This window comes from Nerophis ophidion, linkage group LG21 (genome assembly GCF_033978795.1).
Source record: "Nerophis ophidion isolate RoL-2023_Sa linkage group LG21, RoL_Noph_v1.0, whole genome shotgun sequence".
In the NCBI taxonomy this organism is placed as follows: domain Eukaryota; kingdom Metazoa; phylum Chordata; class Actinopteri; order Syngnathiformes; family Syngnathidae; genus Nerophis; species Nerophis ophidion.
The window spans coordinates 2,394,184-2,416,445 of record NC_084631.1 but is presented as its reverse complement, the minus strand read 5'-3'; positions in this window follow the sequence as shown (position 1 = coordinate 2,416,445).

Below are 22,262 nucleotides of genomic sequence, written 5' to 3'. Positions count from 1 at the left end.
TCGGACGTATTCTAAGTTTGAGTTCAACATGGTGACAGCTCTGGGAAAGAAGCTGTCTCTGAGCCTGTTTGTTCTGGCCCTGATGCACCTGTAGCACCTGCCTGATGGTAACAGGTCGAACAGGTGGAAGCCAGGGTGTGTGCTGTCTTTGGTGATGTTTTTTGCTTTCTTGAGGCAACGGGAGTCGTGTAAATCCTTCAGGGAGAGCAGGGGACAGCCGATGATTTTTTGTGCAGACTTTATGACCCTCTGAATCACCTGTTTGTCCACTTCAGTGCAGCTGGCGTACCACACTGTTGTAAGGCACACTGCAGATGAGCGGGTCTATTCAGGTATTTTTCCGTACAAAAGGCACATCGGATTAAAAGGCGCATTAAAGGGGTCATATTATGATTTGTTTCTAAATTTAAAACATTTCCTTGTGCTCTAGATCGGTGTTTTTCAACCAGTTATCTAGTTTCACCTATTTGGGTTAAAAATATTTTTTGCAAACCAATAGTTATAGTCTGCAAATGATGTGTTGTTGTTGAGTTTCGGTGCTGTCTAGAGCTCGGCAGAGTAACCGTGTAATACTCTTCCATATCAGTAGGTGGCAGCCGCTAGCTAATTGCTTTGTAGATGCCGGAAACAGTAGGTGAGCAGCGTGCAGGTAAAAAGGTGCTTAAACCAAAAATAAACAAAAGTGAGTGCCCCTTAGAAAAGGCATTGAAGCTTAGGGAAGGCTTTGCAGAACAAAACTAAAAGTGAACTGGCTACAAAGTAAACAAAAATAGTGTCAATACGTGGACTATGAGGTGGTTGTTTTCCCGAGATGCAAGTGAACTTGGACCGGAGATGGCGTGAAGGTAGAGACATCTTTTATTTTAACACTTTAACTACTAAAAAACAGGAACATACGCTCACAAGGAGGTACAAAAACTTGGCAGTGAAAACAAAACTTGCACTAAGGCAAAACTATGAACATAAAACAAAAATTTGCACTTTGGCATGAATAACGAAAAGCTTACTTGGAACGTAGCGAGAACGGGACATGGATCATTGGCATGGTTCATTACAAGGTGCGTAGCAGGTGATAGATGGTGATGTTGCCAGGACGAACAACAGAAACAGACCGGCTTAAATAGCAGTGACATGATCAGTGAAAACAGGTGTGCGAGTGCAAAACGTGAGACAGGTGCGTGACCTGAGGACAGGTGAAAACGAATGGATAGTCAATAAACAAGGAAGTGCAAAAACAGGAACTGAGTGTCCAAAAAACAAACAGAACATGACTAAAACAAAACATGATCACACAGACATGACAAAAAGAATGCTGGACGACAGCAAAGACTTACTGTGGAGCAAAGATGGCGTCCACAAAGTACATCAGAAGATGACATGACAATCAACAATGTCCCCACAAAGAAGGATAAAAACAACTGAAATATTCTTGATTGCTAAAACAAAGTACATGCGGCAAATATCGCTCAAGGGAAGACATGAAACTGCTACAGGAAAATACCAAAAAAAGAGAAGAAGCCACCAAAATAGGAGCGCAAGACAAGAACTAAAACACTACACACAAGAAAACAGCAAAAAACTCCAAATAAATCAGGGTGTGATGTGACAGGTGGTGACAGTGCACCTACTTTGAGACAAGAGCTATAGTGATGCATGCTGGGTTATGCTTTAAAGTCATATCCAACAATTGCGACAACGACTTTTCACTGTCAACTAAATTTCGTTTTTTAAAGATTTCTGCTGGCGATGTGCCTCTGCATTTTTTCAACGCAAAAAATGTGCCTTGGCTCAAAAAGGGTTGAAAAACACTGCTCAACATAACATGTGATGGTAGTTCTTTGGTCAAAATGTTGCATAAATTAAGTTAAAAGTTAAAGTACCACTGATAGTCACACACACACTACGTGTGGTGAAATTACTCTCTGCATTTTACCCGTGCCCTTGTTCCACCCCCTGGGAGGTGAGGGGAGCAGTGAGCAGCAGCGGTGGCCGCGCTCTGGAATCGTTTTGGTGATTTAACCCCCAATTCTAACCCTTGATGCTGTGTGCCAAGCAGGGAGGTAATGGCTCCCATTTTGATAGTCTTTGGTATGACTCAGCAGGCGAATGAATTTGTTTTACAGACCATATTCAAGTCGCTTTCCGGGCGTCTTCTCCCCGTCATCTTTGTTGTAGCGGTGTAGCGTGCAAGGACCGGAGTGGAAGAAGTGTCAAAAGATGGCGCTAACTGTTTTAATGACATTCAGACATTACTTTAATCAATAACGGAGTAGCATCTTCTCATCCATGGCTCACTAGTGCAACAACACCGGAAATGTTTCCCGTGAAAAAAACGTCCGAGCAGAACCCTCTAATAACTAAAGTTCTGTGGATAAATTATGTAAACCCACTGGAAGTTTTTAGGGCTTCCATAGCAATATATAAGTTAGAACTTTACGCTACTTTGTATTGAAAATGGCAACAGCAGAAGATGAATGTCACATAAGAAGATAGAGAAAAATAAGCTTATCGACTACGGTATCGGCACGGACTACAGTGGCGGACTCGCGCAAATTGTCGTGACTTATGCAGATCTCAAATACACATCAGCAGGTACCAGAAGGTAAGAAAAGTTGGTTTTGCCTAATATTGTGAAACAAAACACCAGATAATATGTCTGCTAAAGGGTGCCATTTTGTGGTCCTTGTATCTCTGACTACGGTAGCCGTAATGGGCCGACAATCCACCGAGCGATGCGGCTTTAAAGTCGTACTAAAACATTTTGACGGATTTTTGAGTGCCGTGTGTAATATTCTTCATTTCCAGTGGAACATTTAAAGTTGTGGTGTTGTTCACAGGCGTCATATTGCAGTCTACACGTATCCCTACATACAATTGTAAAGAACATAATGTCATGGTTGTCTTGAGTTTCCAATAATTTCTAGAACTCTATTTTTTCCTTGCCTTTGTCCATGTTTAAGTAGGGACTTTAGCAAGGCCATTCTAAAACCTTAATTCGAGCCTTTATTGATTAGCCATTCCTTTACCACTTTTAACGTGTGTTTGGGGTCATTGTCCTGTCGGAACCCCCAACTGTGCCCAAGACCCAACCTCCGGGTTGGTGATTTTAGATTGTCCTGATGAATTTGGAGGTAATCTTTCTTTTTCATTGTCCCATTTACGCTCTGTAAAGCACCAGTTCCGTTGGCAGCAAAACAGGCCCAGAGCATAATACTACCACCACCATGCTTGACGGTGTTCCTGGGTTTAAAGGCCTCAGCTTTTATCCTCCAAACTAATTGCTGGGTATTGTGGCCAAACAGCTAAAGGTTTGTTTCATCTGACATCACATGGACAAAGGCAAGGAAAAAATAGAGTTCTAGGAATTATTGGAAACTCAAGACAACCATGACATTATGTTCTTTACAAGTGTACGTAGACTTTTGATCGCAAATATATTTCTGGTTACAGAATCCACCAATTTCTACAGAGTGGTCAGCCACCTTTCACAAATACTGTGCTTTATCCCTTCTCCCCCCAGTCTTTGTTATCAGTTCAACCTTGGCATCCTGAGGTCTGCGTGCCATCTGACGGGTCAAGTTAATTTTATTTCTGTCGTGCCGATTCACAACAGAAAATATCTCAAGGCACTTTACACTCCTCAGGCATGAAAGAGAACACCGGTGGAGCCTCACACGAGCAAGCATTTGGGCGACGGAGGCGAGGAGAAACCCAGTGTGAACATGTGTGTTGTTAAATTGTGCCAATGTTGGAGTTTTCGTATACAACATGATACATCACAATTTGCAGTTTTTCTTTTCAACATTGTGGAGAGGCGGAGCCGGCAGTCCGACAGAGAGGCAGGGCACGCCGAGGAGATGGCAGCGAGGAGGCGGGGATGGCGAGCGAGCGGCGAGGCCCGCCGGTAGTGACGCCACAATCAAGATCAGGTGCATGGATCGCGCACCTGGGGACAATTTAGTCATCCTCTCACACTGTGTAAAAGGGCGACAGCTGTGAGAGAGGCGGAGAGACGAGAAGGAGCCGGAGGGATGCTGACGCAGCGCAAGAGAGAAACAGAGCCAGAGGCAGAAGACGAGCGAGCGGAGTCCTGTGTATATGTCGCACCCTCAATCCATCAATCAATCAATGTTTATTTATATAGCCCCAAATCACAAATGTCTCAAAGGACTGCACAAATCATTACGACTACGACATCCTCGGAAGAACCCACAAAAGGGCAAGGAAAACTCACACCCAGTGGGCAGGGAGAATTCACATCCAGTGGGACGCCAGTGACAATGCTGACTATGAGAAACCTTGGAGAGGACCTCAGATGTGGGCAACCCCCCCCCCCTCTAGGGGACCGAAAGCAATGGATGTCGAGCGGGTCTAACATGATACTGTGAAAGTTCAATCCATTGTGGCTCCAACACAGCCGCGAGAGTTCGGTTCAAAGTGGATCCAAGACAGCAGCGAGAGTCCCGTCCACAGGAAACCATCCCAAGCGGAGGCGGATCAGCAGCGTAGAGATGTCACCAACCGATACACAGGCGAGCGGTCCATCCTGGGTCTCGACTCTGGACAGCCAGTACTTCATCCATGGTCATCGGACCGGACCCCCTCCACAAGGGAGGGGGGGGACATAGGAGAAAAAAGAAAAGAACCGGCAGATCAACTGGTCTAAAAAGGAGGTCTATTTAAAGGCTAGAGCAGGGGTCGGGAACCTTTCTGACTGAGGGAGCCATTAAAGCCAAATCTTTTAAAAATGTATTTCCGTGAGAGCCATATAATATTTCTAACACTGAATCTAACTGTCAGGTTCAAACACTGATGACATCTATTAAACAGACAAGAAGCAAGGAATGAAACAGAGACAGGATTCAATTTAGCTCAATGAGGAGAAACAAGAGAATTCTACACCTCTTTTATTTGGACTTTCCCTAATTACAACAAACAAATACGTGCATCTCTTATTCTTTTCAATAACATTTTTATTCTATTCTGAAGCTAACCAATAATAAATAAAATGCAACTACTTGAACAGGTGCGATAGAAACGGACGGATGGATTCAAATGCATGAGAAGGTTTTATCTTTTGAACGTTGTTTTTAACACTGTGATTACCACTTATCGTGTGAAGTGAATTATATTTATATAGCGCTTTTCTCTCGTGACTCAAAGCGCTTTACATAGTGAAACCCAAATATCTATGTTAGGAGGTCTATTTAAAGGCTAGAGTATACAGATGAGTTTTAAGATGAGACTTAAATGCTTCTACTGAGGTGGCATCTGGAACTGTTACCGGGAGGGCATTCCAGAGTACTGGAGCCCGAACGGAAAACGCTCTATAGCCCGCAGAAACTATGAAAAAACTGCGACTTATACTCCGAAAAATACGGTATTAGTTTTCATAAGACACATTTTTTTCTCAAAATTTGGCCCCCCCGAGTCAAAATAAATGCCCAGGTCTGATATAGGGCAGTGGTTCTCAAATGGGGGTACGCGTAACCCTAGGGGTACTTGGAAGGTATGCCAAGGGGTACGTGAATTCTTCAACAAAATATGAATGTAAGTTCATAAACTGTGAAAAGAAAAGCAACAATGCAATATTCAGTGTTGACAGCTGTCATGTTTTGTTTTAGTCATGTTCGGTTTTGTTTTTTGGACACTCACTTCCTGTTTTTGCACGTCCTTGTTTGTTTTGTTCCCATGACTACCCATTAGTTTTCACCTTATCCTCATGTCACGCACCCGTCTCACGTTTTTGCACTCACACACCCGTTTTCACTGATCATATCACTGCTATTTAAGCCTGTCTGTTTCTGTTGTTCGTCCTGGCAACATCACCTTCTACCACCATCTATCACCCTCGATACCTCCACTCTGCTTCTTGTCATGTTTCACAGTTCCATGCCAAGTCAGTTTTGGTTTATAGTTCATAGTTTCTTCAGTCTCTTTATACTTTTTAATTGTCTCGTTTTTTACATTGCCTCTTTGAGTGGTCTCGGGCCATATTGTATACTGCATCATGTTTATATTGTGTTGATTCTGTATATTGTGTGGTTTCTTCTTTTTTTTTAATGCAAAGCACCTCAGGGAAGCAACCTAAATTCCGTTGTACCTGTACCTGCACAATGACAATAAAGATCATCCATTTATTAATTTCTGCTTTTGTGCAAGTCTTTGTTTTCATTAGTCAAGTTTTTTCTGCGTCTTTTGTTTGCTATTTTTTTGTAGTTATAGCGTCAAAATAAAAAGATGTATTTACCTTGACGCCATCTCCGGTCCTCGTATTGACAACAGCTAGATTTTTGTGTGGAAATGTTCCATAAATATTGATTTTATTTTTTGTGAAGAAATGTTTAGAAGTAAGTTGATGAATCCAGATGGATCTCTATTACAATCCCCAAAGAGGGCACTTTAAGTTGATGATTACTTCTATGTGGAGAAATCTTTACTTATAATTGAATCTCTTGTTGATTTTTCAACAAGTTTTTAGTTATTTTTGTACCTTTTTTTCCAAATAGTTCAAGAAAGACCACTACAAATGAGCAAATATTTTGCACTGTTATACAATTTAATAAATCAGAAACTGATGACATAGTGCTGTATTTCACTTCTTTATTTTAACCAAAAATGCTTTGCTATGATTAGTGCAGGGGTCGGGAACCTTTTTGGCTGAGAGAGCAAAGAAGCCCATCCATCCATCCATTTTCTACCGCTTATTCCCTTTTGGGGTCGCGGGGGGCGCTGGCGCCTATCTCAGCTACAATCGGGCGGAAGGCGGGGTACACCCTGGACAAGTCGCCACCTCATCACAGGGCCAACACAGATAGACAGACAACATTCACACACTAGGGACCATTTAGTGTTGCCAATCAACCTATCCCCAGGTGCATGTCTTTGGAGGTGGGAGGGGCCTATCCCCAGGTGCATGTCTTTGGAGGTGGGAGGAGCCTATCCCCAGGTGCATGTCTTTGGAAGTGGGAGGAAGCCGGAGTACCCGGAGGGAACCCACGCAGTCACGGGGAGAACATGCAAACTCCACACAGAAAGATCCCTAGCCTGGATTTGAACCCAGGACTCCAGGAACTTCGTATTGTGAGGCAGACACACTAACCCCTCTGCCACCGTGAAGCCCCGCAAAGAAGCCAAATATTTAAAAAATCTATTTCCCCAAGAGCCATATAATATTTTTTTCTAACACTGAACACAACTAAACGCGTGCATTTTTAAGTAAGACCAACATTTCTAGAGTATAATAGGTTTCTTATTCTTTATAATAACATTGTTATTCTGAAGCTAACTGTGGAGGGGGCGTGGCCTGCGGGGCTTGAGTAATGGCGGCAGCCAAAGGCGGACCCGACCAACGCTGCTTGCAGCTTTAATTATAATTTGAAACTGGATTTTGCATGTCACTATAAAGTTATATAAGCCTTACTTGTTCAATATTCAATGCAAAACTTGTTTGGGTCCCTATTAAAAGGTTAAATAAATAAATAAATGGGTTGTACTTGTATAGCACTTTTCTACCTTCAAGGTACTCAAAGCGCTTTGACACTACTTCCACATTTACCCATTCACACACACATTCACACACTGATGGAGGGAGCTGCCATGCAAGGCGCCAACCAGCACCCATCAGGAGCAAGGGTGAAGTGTCTTGCTCAGGACACAACGGACGTGACGAGGTTGGTACTAGGTGGGATTTGAACCAGGGACCCTCGAGTTGCGCACGGCCACTCTCCCACTACGCTACGCCACGTCATTTGTTCAACCTTGGCCTGCGGCTTTGTTCAGTTTTAAATTGTGGCCCACTCTGTATTTGAGTTTGACACCCCTGCTCTAGAGCCACAGGTTCCCTACCCCTGGATTAGAGGGTACTTGAATTAAAAAAATGCTGACAGGGGGTACATCACTGAAAAAAAGTTTGAGAACCACTGATCTCGGGTATGAGATGCGCTGAGGCGTTTGTGCGTTTGCTCGGGAAGCCAAAAGCGTGCACATGCTTATTCACCGTCTCTTTGTTTAGCGAACATGAGTTTCATATTCCAGACAGTAAGCGCTTCGCTCTGCAGAGGCGAGATAACGCCTCGGCCAAACACTATAATCAACATGCCAGAGAGGTCACTGGCTCACCTAGAAAAACAGCTGCAGAAAAAAAAAAGTTTATCTCTCCCTATCAGCATGTCAGCCACCCTCACCTCCACCTCGCCACCTCCCACCTCGCCTTCCACCACTTTTCCCTCAAAGATTGTTGCCCTTGCCTCCTTCACCTCTATAAGGCTTTGCTGCAGCGTGGCTGTTCCATCGAAAAGTGTGTCAGGACGAACGCCGGAAAAAAAAAACAACGATCTAATCCGGCAACAATAGAAAAACAAAGTGGTGGGAGGAATACCATTTTGCACCTGTCGTTCCCAGTCTTGGCAGGTAATAGCAGGCATTCCGATGGCTGGGGTAAGCTGCCATAACAAATAGCTCGATCTGCCGCACGCCTTCATCTGCACTTTTATCTCGCTCGCAAAACAGAAAAGCCCTGGAATTATGATTAATGGCGGATGATTAATGGCAGCCTTCCCGGTAAGTTTTATTCAGGTGTACTGGAGAGGAGGTTGCCCACTTCTGAGGTCCTCTCCAAGGTTTCTCATAGTCAGCATTGTCACTGGCGTCCCACTGGGTGTGAGTTTTCCTTGCCCTTTTGTGGGTTCTTCCGAGGATGTCGTAGTCGTAATGGTTTGTGCAGTCCTTTGAGACATTTGTGATTTAGGGCTATATAAATAAACATTGATTGATTGGGCATCTTACGACAGTTCCATGCTGGAAATCACTGAAAGTGGCCCATTCTTTCACAAATATTTGTAGAAACAGTCTCCATGCCTAAGTGCTTGATTTTTATGTTCTTTACTGATTTCTTGCAGGGGATTCTCCTTACAGCCAAGGACAGTGCAGTTTTTCCAACCATGGCAACAAAGAAGTGAATTGTATTTATATAGCGCTTTTTCTCTAGTGACTCAAAGCGCTTTACATAGTGAAACCCAATATCTAATTTTTACATTTAATCCAGTGTGGGTGGCACTGGGAGCAGGTGGGTAAAGTGTCTTGCCCAAGGACACAACGGCAGTGACTAGGATGGCGGAAGCGGGGGATTGAACCTGCAACCCTCAAGTTGCTGGCACGGCCGCTCTACCAACCGAGCTTTACTGTAGAAAGTGAGCGGAAAAGACAAAAGCCAAGAAGAATAAGCAGATTGTATTCATTGAATTAAGGAAAGAAATCATGAAAAAAACATGACTGAGGTGTGCTAGGAGTTGTTTTGTTGAAGCAATAAGAGCACATAGCACTGCTAGTTTGCACCACGCTAAAGCAAAATGGGTCGAAAACGCCAAAGAAGGACGTTGGAATAATATCCAAACGGTGGACATTTATCCATAAAAATATAGAGAAGGCGCTGATGGTGTTTGATCGCGAAGTAGTTTAAATAAGATACTGTAGTTGATTTTAGTAGTACAGTAAAGTCTGTGGCAGAGGTCTTCCACAGGGGGTTGTGAAATATTTGGTTGATTACTTAAAAACGTTGTTTAACCCTCCAAACTAGGGTTGTGCAGTATACCAGTACTAGTATAGTATTGCAGTACTAAAGAAGCAAAAATGGTGCAAAACTCTGTCTGAAAAGTACCGGTTCACCATATTTTTTTTTTACAGGCACGATGGCGTGTTGTTGTCCTGTAATGACGTGGCTGGTTTTACGAGCAGGGGAGCATGTTCGGCAGCGCACAATCACAGAGTACAGACGAGGCAGCACAATCCTTGAATGTTTATTTACAAACTAGGAAAAAAAACAGCAATAATATATGTGTCAGTAGAAACAAAGGTTGTACGTTATACCAGTACTAGAAATAGTACCGCGGTACTAATTAATCATATTCGGTACTATACCGCCTCTAAAAAATACCAGTTCCAGGGCATGACGGCGCGTCGTCGTCACGTCGTGACATTACTGGTTTTACGAGCTGAGCAGCATGTTCGGCAGCGCACAATCACAGAGTACTTACAGGCAGACGCAGTGTGTAGAGAGGAAAGGGAGAATGGACGCATTTTTTGCCTAAAAACTAACGATAAAGGTGAAGTTATAAGGAAGAGATGCTTTACGACATGGCTAGCTAGCTTGCGGCTAATGTCCATCCGCAATCGGCAGTGTTTTAGCAACTTCTAAATCACTTATCCTCGCCTCCATGGTGACAATTTAAGTGAGTTTCTTACATGTAACACCGGCGTCCCAATGTTAACAAACGCCATGGGTGGATCTACACCTGACATCCACTGTAATGATACCAAGTACATAAGCGTATCTTGTCGATAGTACTAAGAGTACATCGATATTTTTCATCATCACAAAATATTTTTTCTTTCACATTCATATTCAGCCCTTTGAGACACTAGTGATTTAGGGCTATATAAGTAAACATTGATTGATTGATTGATTGCTATTATGTTTAGGAACTCAGGATATATGCCCCCTGGACACATGAGAACTTAACTTATGACCTTTTTTAAAAGCATTCACAGTCTGTGGTGCCCTGAGTTGGTCAGGGATAGCGTTATTATTATTATTATTATTATTACCAATCTATGATCCTGTAACTACTTGGTATCGGATCAACACCTAAACTAATGTAAAGTATCCAAACAACCGAAGAATACGTTTTTATTACATTTTAACAGAAGTGTAGATAGAACATGTTAAAAACAGAAAATAAGCAGATAATAACAGTAATTGAACAAGTAGATTAATAGTCCATTTTTACAGCTTGTCCTTTATAATTTTGACAAAATAATAGAATGAGAACTGACACATTATGTCCATTATTTTATTTAAGGACACAATTTGTCTTTGATTGCAATAAGAAACATGAGTTTAATGTACCCTAAGATTTTGTGGTCCAAATAAAACCAATAATGCCATTTATGTAGAAAAGTATTTAAATATTTTGGTACCGGTACCAAAATATTGGTATCGAGACAACCCTACTCTACACAAGTTGTCCACACATTGACTTTGACCAACAGAATTTGTCTTTAGGACACAGCAGCTTTTTCCCAAGAAGGCACCTTCCATTCACCTGTCCCTCAACGAAGAAAGCTCCGCCCCTCTCACTGCTGTGCCAATCAGGAGGCTCCGTCTGGGTTCTCTGTGATTGGCGCGGGGCCAATGCTCAGCAAGCAAGCTCATTTTCTTTAAGTGTTTGGATCAGATAAATTGGATCATTTCATAAGCAGGAGCAAAAACGGCTACCCTTCACCTCAGAAAACTTAGTAAACAAAGTACTTTAAAGACAAGTTTCATTTAAGGCACAATTGTTTACAAAACTTACCATGGGAGGGTCCATAAATACGTTGAAGACCCCTGTTTTATTTGATCAAGTATTTGCTATCTAGAAGTGAGTTTTTCTTTGGAAAAGTGAATTATATTTATATAGCGCTTTTCTCTAGTGACCCAAAGCACTTTTACATAGTGAAACCCAATATCTGAGTTACATTTAAAGCAGTGTGGGTGGCACTGGGAGCAGGTGGGTAAAGTGTCTTGCCCAAGGACACAACATCAGTGACTAGGATGGCAGAACCGGGGATCGAACCTGGAACCCTCAAGCTGCTGGCAAGGCCACTCCACCAACCGAGCTACCGTATTTCCTTGAATTGCCGCCGGGTATATAGTATGCACCTGCCTAGAATTACTGCCGGGTCAAACTCGTTTCGCAAAATATTATTTTTATTAGCGCATGTCTAGAATTTCAGCCGGGTCAAACTCGTTTCGCCAAAAAATTAGCATATGCCTAGAATTTCCACCGGGTCAAACTCGTCACGTCACGAGTGACACTTCACCTGTCATCATTTTCAAAATAAAGGAGGCTGATTTCAATCATTTGAAATCGCATAAAGGGAAGAAGATTAAGATCTATTCCGTAGGATTTAAGGTCCAAGCTAATGAATATGCTAAAAAGAACAGTAAGCAGCTATGTTTTATTAATATACCGTAGCTGCGTGTGTCAAATATGAGTCATTAAATGACTCCCGCCTCCTGGTGGTAGAGGGCGCTAGTGATCCTTCTTGCGACTACTCGGCTGCAGAAGAAGTGACAACAAGCAGCAAGAGTTTATTTTTTCCTCTCGCTTGCACTTTTAACATGGAGGATTACATATCTAAAATAAAACAGTTTTCTAAACTGGACTTTCAATGGAAGCAGGAGGTAATAAAGGAAGATCTCCATATAGACTGAAGAAAGATAAGGAAGACTTCTATAAACAAGTTATCGATGCTTTTGATCAGAAGGAGCTGCGCATGGACTTCATTTATAAGTAAAGGTAAGACCATAATAACGTTTTATTTTATTAAATATGCTTTTCATGATGGTATCCTTACATCACACTCAAATTTTTAAGCGCAGGCCTAAATTTACCGCATGCCTTTGGTAAGCGCCATACAACCATACAACCCTAGTTTCTACTGACACAGATAACATAGCTGTTTTATTCTCCCTAGTTTGTAATTAAACATTAAAGAGTTCCTGTCACTTTTTACAGTCTGCCTTCACTAGTGTTTATGTTGGATTGGTGAAACAAAGTCATGTGACCGAGCCCGATGGAAGAAGTCTTCCGCATGAGTAAGGTGACTATGTCTCGAAAAGCAGTAATTTATAGATTATAATTAATACAAAGATGATGTGTCTATGTATAGTCTCATGCATCCAAGTCATTGGCATCTCAGGGAATTCAATCGATCGCAACTGGACTGTTTGGTTTGTCTTAAGAGGCTTCATCAGTTCATGCTCATAGACTTAGATCGGTCAAATCTAGAACTACATCTGAACGATCTAAGCAAATCTAACGTCTTCTAAAGCAAACCAAACAGTCCAGTTACGATCGATTGAATGCCCTGAGATAATGATAGTAAATGGGTTATACTTGTATAGGGTTTTTCTACCTTTAAATTTTAAGGAACTCAAAGCGCTTTGACACTATTTCCACATTCACCTGATGGTACGAGTCTTGCTCAAGGACACGGACGTGACTAGGATGGTAAATGGTGGGAATTGAACCAGGAACCCTCAGGTTGCTGGCACAGCCACTCTCCCAACCGCGCCACGCCGTCCCCATGATGATGTACTCAGGGGTGTCCGAACTTTTTCCACTGAGGGCCGCACATGTAAAAATTTAAACATGCGGGGCCCATTTTGATCATTTTCATTTTCAAACCATAACAAAATATGTGGATTTTTTTTTTTTAATCCTTAGTGCTCCTGGGGAGCATAGAGGGTCTCAGTCACTAAAATATTAAAAATAAGTCAAATTATTTTTATCATTTTTTATTTAATGCTTACAGTACATCTCTATATCAACTTGAGGTTGATATAAAGTAAAACAAATAAAGTTTTATGCCTTTTCTGTCAAAGACAACTTTGTTTTTTTTTAGTAAAACTGATATATGCAGTATTTAGATAGATAGATAGATAGATAGATAGATAGATAGATAGATAGATAGATAGATAGATAGATGGATGGATGGATGGATGGATGGACGGACGGACGGACGGACGGACGGACGGACGGACGGACGGACGGACGGACGGATGGATAGATAGATAGATAGATGGATAGATAGATAGATGGATAGTACTTTATTGATTCCTTCAGGAGAGTTCATTTTATTTAGCAATTAAAGCCCTCAAAGATCAATAATGCAGGACACCATTGATTTTAATTATTTAATATTTTTGAGTAATCACAGTGAAAAGGTAAATGAAATCCTACTAAATACATTTGAGATCTGAAAGGTTCACCGCTCATAAAGTGATGCATTTTTATTATTTTTTTTACTTTTAACACTTAAATTTCATTATCAACTTCCGATATATCTGTCGATTTTAAGTTTTATAGATATGCTCACATTTACAGTAAACCCATAATGAATTCATAAAAAGAACCAAACTTTATTCAAGTTTTTTCTCACCAACAAGTATGTCCTCCATTCACTCTATTACAAAAAAATAAGAGTTTATTGGAAACTCAAGACAACCATGACTTTATGGTCTTTACAAGTGTATGTCAACTTTTGACCACGACTGCAGTTTTCCTAATAAAAACACTCAAGTAGAAGAAGGTTGCATTAAAACTACTGAGACAAATATAATTGATATAAAATATATTATTTTTAAGTATACTTCCTGCTGTGACAAAGGCTGTTCAAAAATTCAACCATATGAGTAAATAGGAGCAAAATCCCTCAAAGGAGGCTCTTTTAAATCCATCCTTACTGTTCTGGTCTCATTTCAGACACTTGCTGGGAGTCTTTAATGGCCTCAGATCCAAACTCGCACCCTAATGAGGCACGGAGGAAAGTGGAAGGGAAAGTGTGAGCCAATTTCATACTTGGAAGGAAAAGGTCAAGGTTTAAGGAACTTCATTTGGTCACAAGACCCAGGGTGTCACTTAAAGAAGGTAATAAAGTCTTTATTTTAAAACCCTTTTTTTTAATTCTATTTTTGGAGACATATGCAATTGTACCACTGATGAAATATATTACATCCATTAGAGATTTGGTTCTGATATTATAATACTGTTATTTAGCTGACTAAAATACATAAATCAATACAAACAAACCCCGTTTCCATATGAGTTGGGAAATTGTGTTTTTCTGCAAATAATAATTAATTTAGTATGTCATGGCTGCAACACGTGCCAAAGTAGTTGGGAAAGGGCATGTTCACCACTGTGTTACATCACCTTTTCTTTTAACAACACTCAATAAACGTTTGGGAACTGAGGAAAGTAATTGTTGAAGCTTTGAAAGTGAAATTCTTTCCCATTCTTGTTTTATGTAGAGCTTCAGTCCTTCAACAGTCCGCTGTCCTATTTTACGCTTCATAATGCGCCACACATTTTCCATGGGAGACAGGTCTGGACTCCACTCTTTTACTTTGAAGTCACGCTGTTGTAACAAGTGGCTTGGCATTGTCTTGCTGAAATAAGCAGGGGCGTCCATGATGACATTGCTTGGATGACAACATATGTTGCTCCAAAACCTGTATGGACCATTCCACATTAATGGTGCCTTCACAGATGTGTAAGTTACCCATGCCTTGGCCACTAATACACCCCCATACCATCGCAAATACTGGCTTTTGAACTTTGTGCCTATAACAATCCGGATGGTTATTTTCCTCTTTGTTCCAGAGGACACCACGTCCACAGTTTCCAAATATAATTTGAAATGTGAACTCGTCGGACCACAGAACACTTTTCCACTTTGCATCAGTCCATCTTAGATGAGCTCGGGCCCAGCGAAGCCGGCGGCGATTCTGGGTGTTGTTGATAAATAGGCTTTGCATTGCATAGTAAAGTTTTAAATTGCACTTACAGATGTAGCAACCAACTGTAGTTACTGACAGTGGTTTTATGAAGTGTTCCTGAGCCCATGTGGTGATATCCTTTATACACTGATGTCGGTTTTTGATGCAGTACCGCCTGAGAGATCAAAGGTCCGTAATATCATCGCTTACGTGCAGTGATTTCTCCAGATTCTCTCAACCTTTTGATGATTTTACGGACCGTAGATGGTAAAATTCCTAAATTCCTTGCAATAGCTCGTTGAGAAATGTTGTTCTAAAACTGTTTGACAATTTGCTTACAAAGTGGTGACCCTCACCCCATCATTGTTTGTGAGTGACTTAGTATTTCATGGAAGCTGTTTTTATAGCCAATCATGGCACCCACCTGTTCCCAATTAGCCTGCACACCTGTGGGATGTTCCAAATAAGTGTTTGATGAGCATTCCTCAACTTTATCAGTATTTATTGCCACCTTTCCCAACTTCATTGTCACGTGTTGCTGGCATCAAATTTTAAAGTTAATGATTATTTGCACAAAATAGATATATATTTATGAGTTTGAACATCAAATATGTTGTCTTTGTAGCATATTCAACTGAATATGGCTTGAAAAGGATTTGCAAATCATTGTATTCTGTTTATATTTACATCTAACACAATTTCCCAACTCATATGGAAACCGGGTTTGTATAATAGTCATTTAGCTGACTAAAATACATACGGATCATGAATCAATACATAAATAAAACAATCGATATGTTTTGGTTTGCTATTTTTCACGTTCAAGTCATACTGTACTAGCACATTTGCATTCAAACCTTGTATATGCAGTCTCCGTAATCGCCCACAATTTAGCAAGGCAGCATTATAAATGTGGTCACTGCTAACAAACGTATAAATAATACACATAACTATCGATGTCCGATGATATCGGTCGGCCGATATTATCACAACAGCAACAAGAGTGTGTTGATGCCGGTGCTGGAGCCGTAGCTAACAAGGGAGCTCGCTGGGTGACTGACTAACGACACCATGTCTATGGTTTAGGGTGAAGGTCGAGAACCTTTTTGGCTGAGAGAGCCATGCAAGCCAAATATTTTCAAATGTATTTCTGTGAGAGCCATATCATATTTTTTCAACACTGAATACAACTAAATGTGTGCATTCCATTCTAATGAAATATGAGGAAAGTATGGACCTCTCAGAATAATTCTGGTTGTGCTTACCGACCTTGAAGCGGTTTTATTTGGTGAATGGTGAAACGATAAGTGTGACCAGTCACACATAATAGATACGTGTGGACTGCACCATGATGGCAATATGACTCAAGTAAACAACACCAAAATGTCTCCGCTCGGGATGGTCTCCTGCTGGCCCCACTATGGACTGGACTCTTACTATTACGTTAGATCCACTATGGATTGGAATCTCACTATTATGTTAGATCCACTATGGACTGGACTCTCACACTATTATGTTAGATCCACTATGGACTGGACTCTCACACTATTATGTTAGATCCACTATGGACTGGACTCTCACTATTATGTTAGATCCACTATGGACTGGACTCTTACTATTACGTTAGATCCACTATGGACTGGACTCTCACTATTATGTTAGATCCACTATGGACTGGACTCTCACACTATTATGTTAGATCCACTATGGACTGGACTCTCACACTATTATGTTAGATCCACTAAGGACTGGACTCTCACACTATTATGTTAGATCCACTATGGACTGGACTCTCACACTATTATGTTAGATCCACTATGGACTGGACTTTCACACTATTATATCAGATCCACTATGGACTGGACTCTCACACTATTATGTTAGATCCACTATGGACTGGACTCTCACACTATTATGAAGGAGCCACTATGGACTGGACTCTCACACTATTATGTTAGATCTACTATAGACTGGACTCTCACACTATTATGTTAGATCCACTATGGACTGGACTCTCACACTATTATGTTAGATCCACTATGAACTGGGCTCTCACACTATTATGTTAGATCCACTAAGGACTGGACTCTCACACTATTATGTTAGATCCACTATGGACTGGACTCTCACACTATTATGTTAGATCCACTATGGACTGGACTTTCACACTATTATATCAGATCCACTATGGACTGGACTCTCACACTATTATGTTAGATCCACTATGGACTGGACTCTCACACTATTATGTTAGATCCACTATGGACTGGACTCTCACTATTATGTTAGATCCACTATGGACTGGACTCTTACTATTACGTTAGATCCACTATGGACTGGACTCTCACTATTATGTTAGATCCACTATGGACTGGACTCTCACACTATTATGTTAGATCCACTATGGACTGGACTCTCACACTATTATGTTAGATCCACTAAGGACTGGACTCTCACACTATTATGTTAGATCCACTATGGACTGGACTCTCACACTATTATGTTAGATCCACTATGGACTGGACTTTCACACTATTATATCAGATCCACTATGGACTGGACTCTCACACTATTATGTTAGATCCACTATGGACTGGACTCTCACACTATTATGAAGGAGCCACTATGGACTGGACTCTCACACTATTATGTTAGATCTACTATAAACTGGACTCTCACACTATTATGTTAGATCCACTATGGACTGGACTCTCACACTATTATGTTAGATCCACTATGAACTGGGCTCTCACACTATTATGTTAGATCCACTATGGACTGGACTCTCACACTATTATGTTAGATCCACTATGGACTGGACTCTCACACTATTATGTTAGATCCACTATGGACTGGACTCTCTCACTATTATGTTAGATCCACTATGGACTGGACTCTCACACTATTATGTTAGATCTACTATAGACTGGACTCTCACACTATTATGTTAGATCCACTATGGACTGGACTCTCACACTATTATGTTAGATCCACTATGAACTGGGCTCTCACACTATTATGTTAGATCCACTATGGACTGGACTCTCACAATATTATGTTAGGTCCACTATGGACTGGACTCTCACACTATTATGTTAGATCCACTATGAACTGGGCTCTCACACTATTATGTTAGATCCACTATGGACTGGACTCTCACACTATTATGTTAGATCCACTATGGACTGGACTCTCACACTATTATGTTAGATCCACTATGAACTGGGCTCTCACACTATTATGTTAGATCCACTATGGACTGGACTCTCACACTATTATGTTAGGTCCACTATGGACTGGACTCTCACACTATTATGTTAGATCCACTATGGACTGGACTCTCACGATTATGTTAGATCCACTATGGACTGGACTCTCACACTATTATGTTAGATCCACGATGGACTGGACTTTCGCAATATTATTGGGGGTGGGGGTCCCCCACATCTTCGGTCCTCTCCAAGGTTTCTCATTGTCATCCAACTGGGTTGAGTTTTTCCTTGCCTATATGTGGGATCTGAACCGAAGATGTCGTTGTGGCTTGTGCAGCCCTTTGAGACACTTGTGAGTTAGGGCTGTATAAATAAACATTGATTGATAAACATTGAAAATGGGATCTGTTCCATTGAAAATGTAGAACATTACACACGGCGCTCAAAAATCCATCAAAATGTTTTAGTACGACTTTGGTAAGCTATGAAGACTTGATGGTCTGTACTGTACTTCAACAAATAAGTATTATAATGGTGTGTGTTAAAGGGAAGACATTATTTTCGCAATATTATGCAAAAGCAACGTTTCCTACCTTCTGGTGCCTGCTGATCTGTATTTGGGATCTGCATGAGTCCTGAAAATTGGCGCGAGTCCGCCTTTGTAGTCCTTGACGACGGTCGAAAAGCGGCTGGAAGATGATCTGTAAAACATAATATATGCGTTTTGACCAAAGAACCGGTATCATATGTTATAAAGACCAGTGTTTTTGCAACATTTTTTGAGGAAAGGCACATTTTTTGCGTTGAAAAATTTCCGAGGCTCACCGCCGGCAGAAATCAGTAAAAAACGAAACTCAGTTGACAGTAAGAAGTCGTCGCAATATATATGCACACATACATATATATATATATATATATAATTGTTTTATTTTTATTTACTTATTTAAAAAAAAAATTATGAATCGATTTTAAGTAGAGATGAGTGGAAATTGCGATTTGGAAGTGAATTAATTTCATTGTGCATCACAAGAGGAAACACAAAGTAATCATGGACCTGGATGACAAAACTCTGCAATTAAGTGATCCATTCATCCATCCATTTTCTACCGCTTGTCCCTTTTGCGGTCACGGGGGGCCCTGTAGCCTATCTCAGCTGCATTCGGGCGGAAGGCGGTGTACACCCTGGACAAGACGCCATCTCATCGCAGGGCCAACACAGATAAACAGACAACATTCACACACTAGGGACCATTTTAGTGTTGCCAATCAACCTATCCCCAGGTGCATGTCTTTGGAGGTGGGAGGGGCCTATCCCCAGGTGCATGTCTTTGGAGGTGGGAAGAAGCCGGAGTACCCGGACGGAACCCACGCAGTCACGGGGAGGACATGCAAACTCCACACAGAAAAATCCTGAGCCCAGGATCGAACCCAGGACTACTCAGGACATTCTTATTGCCCAAATTAAGTGATCAAAATAATAATTTTACATTCCTTAACCCACAAGGTGTATGCAAGGAATCGGGCTCCAGTTCTGTATCAATCAATCACAATTGCGTTATATAGCCCTTAATCACAAGTGCATCAATAAGGTCACACCAAGTGGGGTACGGATTATCAAGTCTGGCCATGGAAAGGAGGCGTTCAAGTGCAGTTGTTTATATACAGTCTATTCGAAAACTAATTGATCCATCCATCCATTCAAACATTTTGTACTGCTTATTCCCTTCAGGGTCGCGGGAGGCGACAATCAGCTACAATCGGACGATGGAAAATGATTGTCAGACTCATTTTGTGAGGCAAAAATATATTAAAAATGACTTTTTTAGTGAAATTTCGCTCGTATGGATGCTAGGGGTCAGTATAAATGTGGTTGAAAATGATAAATCTAATCCATTATTATTATTATTATTACAAGTGCGAACCGGATTGAAATGTACGCATGTTCTACTGTTGTAAGTTGGTCCGTTTAGAGCGAGCTGTGCAACGGAGCAGTGATCTACATGGACACTGAGCATTTGTCATCCATCAACTAGAGAGGACGGCGTCCTGTCATCACCTCACGGGGGCTGTCAATTTCATTATTTCTCTCTCTCGCTGTCTCCTGCGCTTACTGCCTGTCTTTCATCTCATCTTGGGTCTGGCACTGACCTAAATATCTCCTGCGGCATGTGATGAGTTTACGTAATGGGGAAGCGAGAGAGGTCACAGAGGGGTGTAGACAATCACAAACACACACAATTCGTATATCCCATCATTCCCACACAACACACACACACACACACACACACACACACACACACACACACACACACACACTTCAGAGTGTTGCGGACATTTTTGAGGAGGAGGTGGAAGTAATCTCCCATGAATATTCCATCCCAGCAGTAGCAAGCCGTTTTAATTATCAGCTCCTCCCAGGCCCTGGGTGAGGTCTACCCCGGGTAAATTAGCCTCAGAAAACACCCTGTCTTCAACTCAGCCATATTCAATATTATGTCAAACAGAGTTCAGCAGTCACCAAGAACACACACCAGGAAGACATAGTGTAGTGTGTGCTCGCCGCTGTTGGCGAGTCCCCGCAATGTATGTACATGCACGTTGGTGTGTATTGGGGAGTCCCCACTATGTATGTACATGCACGTTGGTGTGTATTGGGGAGTCCCCACTATGTATGTACGTGCACGTTGGTGTGTATTGGCGAGTCCCCACGATGTATGTACGTGCACGTTGGTGTGTATTGGCGAGCCCCCACTATGTATGTACATGCACGTTGGTGTGTATTGGCAAGTCCCCACTATGTATGTACGTGCACGTTGGTGTGTATTGGCGAGTCCCCACTATGTATGTACGTGCACGTTGGTGTGTATTGGCGAGTCCCCGCGATGTATGTACATGCACGTTGGTGTGTATTGGCGAGTCCCCACTATGTATGTACATGCACGTTGGTGTGTATTGGCGAGTCCCCACTATGTATGTACATGCACGTTGGTGTGTATTGGCGAGTCCCCACGATGTATATACGTGCACGTTGGTGTGTATTGGCGAGTCCCCACTATGTATGTACGTGCACGTTGGTGTGTATTGGGGAGTCCCCACTATGTATGTACATGCACGTTGGTGTGTATTGGGGAGTCCCCACTATGTATGTACGTGCACGTTGGTGTGTATTGGCGAGTCCCCACGATGTATGTACGTGCACGTTGGTGTGTATTGGCGAGCCCCCACTATGTATGTACATGCACGTTGGTGTGTATTGGCAAGTCCCCACTATGTATGTACGTGCACGTTGGTGTGTATTGGCGAGTCCCCACTATGTATGTACGTGCACGTTGGTGTGTATTGGCGAGTCCCCGCGATGTATGTACATGCACGTTGGTGTGTATTGGCGAGTCCCCACTATGTATGTACATGCACGTTGGTGTGTATTGGCGAGTCCCCACTATGTATGTACATGCACGTTGGTGTGTATTGGCGAGTCCCCACGATGTATATACGTGCACGTTGGTGTGTATTGGCGAGTCCCCACTATGTATGTACATGCACGTTGGTGTGTATTGGCGAGTCCCCACGATGTATATACGTGCACGTTGGTGTGTATTGGCGAGTCCCCACGATGTATGTACGTGCACGTTGGTGTGTATTGGCGAGCCCCCACTATGTATGTACATGCACGTTGGTGTGTATTGGCAAGTCCCCACTATGTATGTACGTGCACGTTGGTGTGT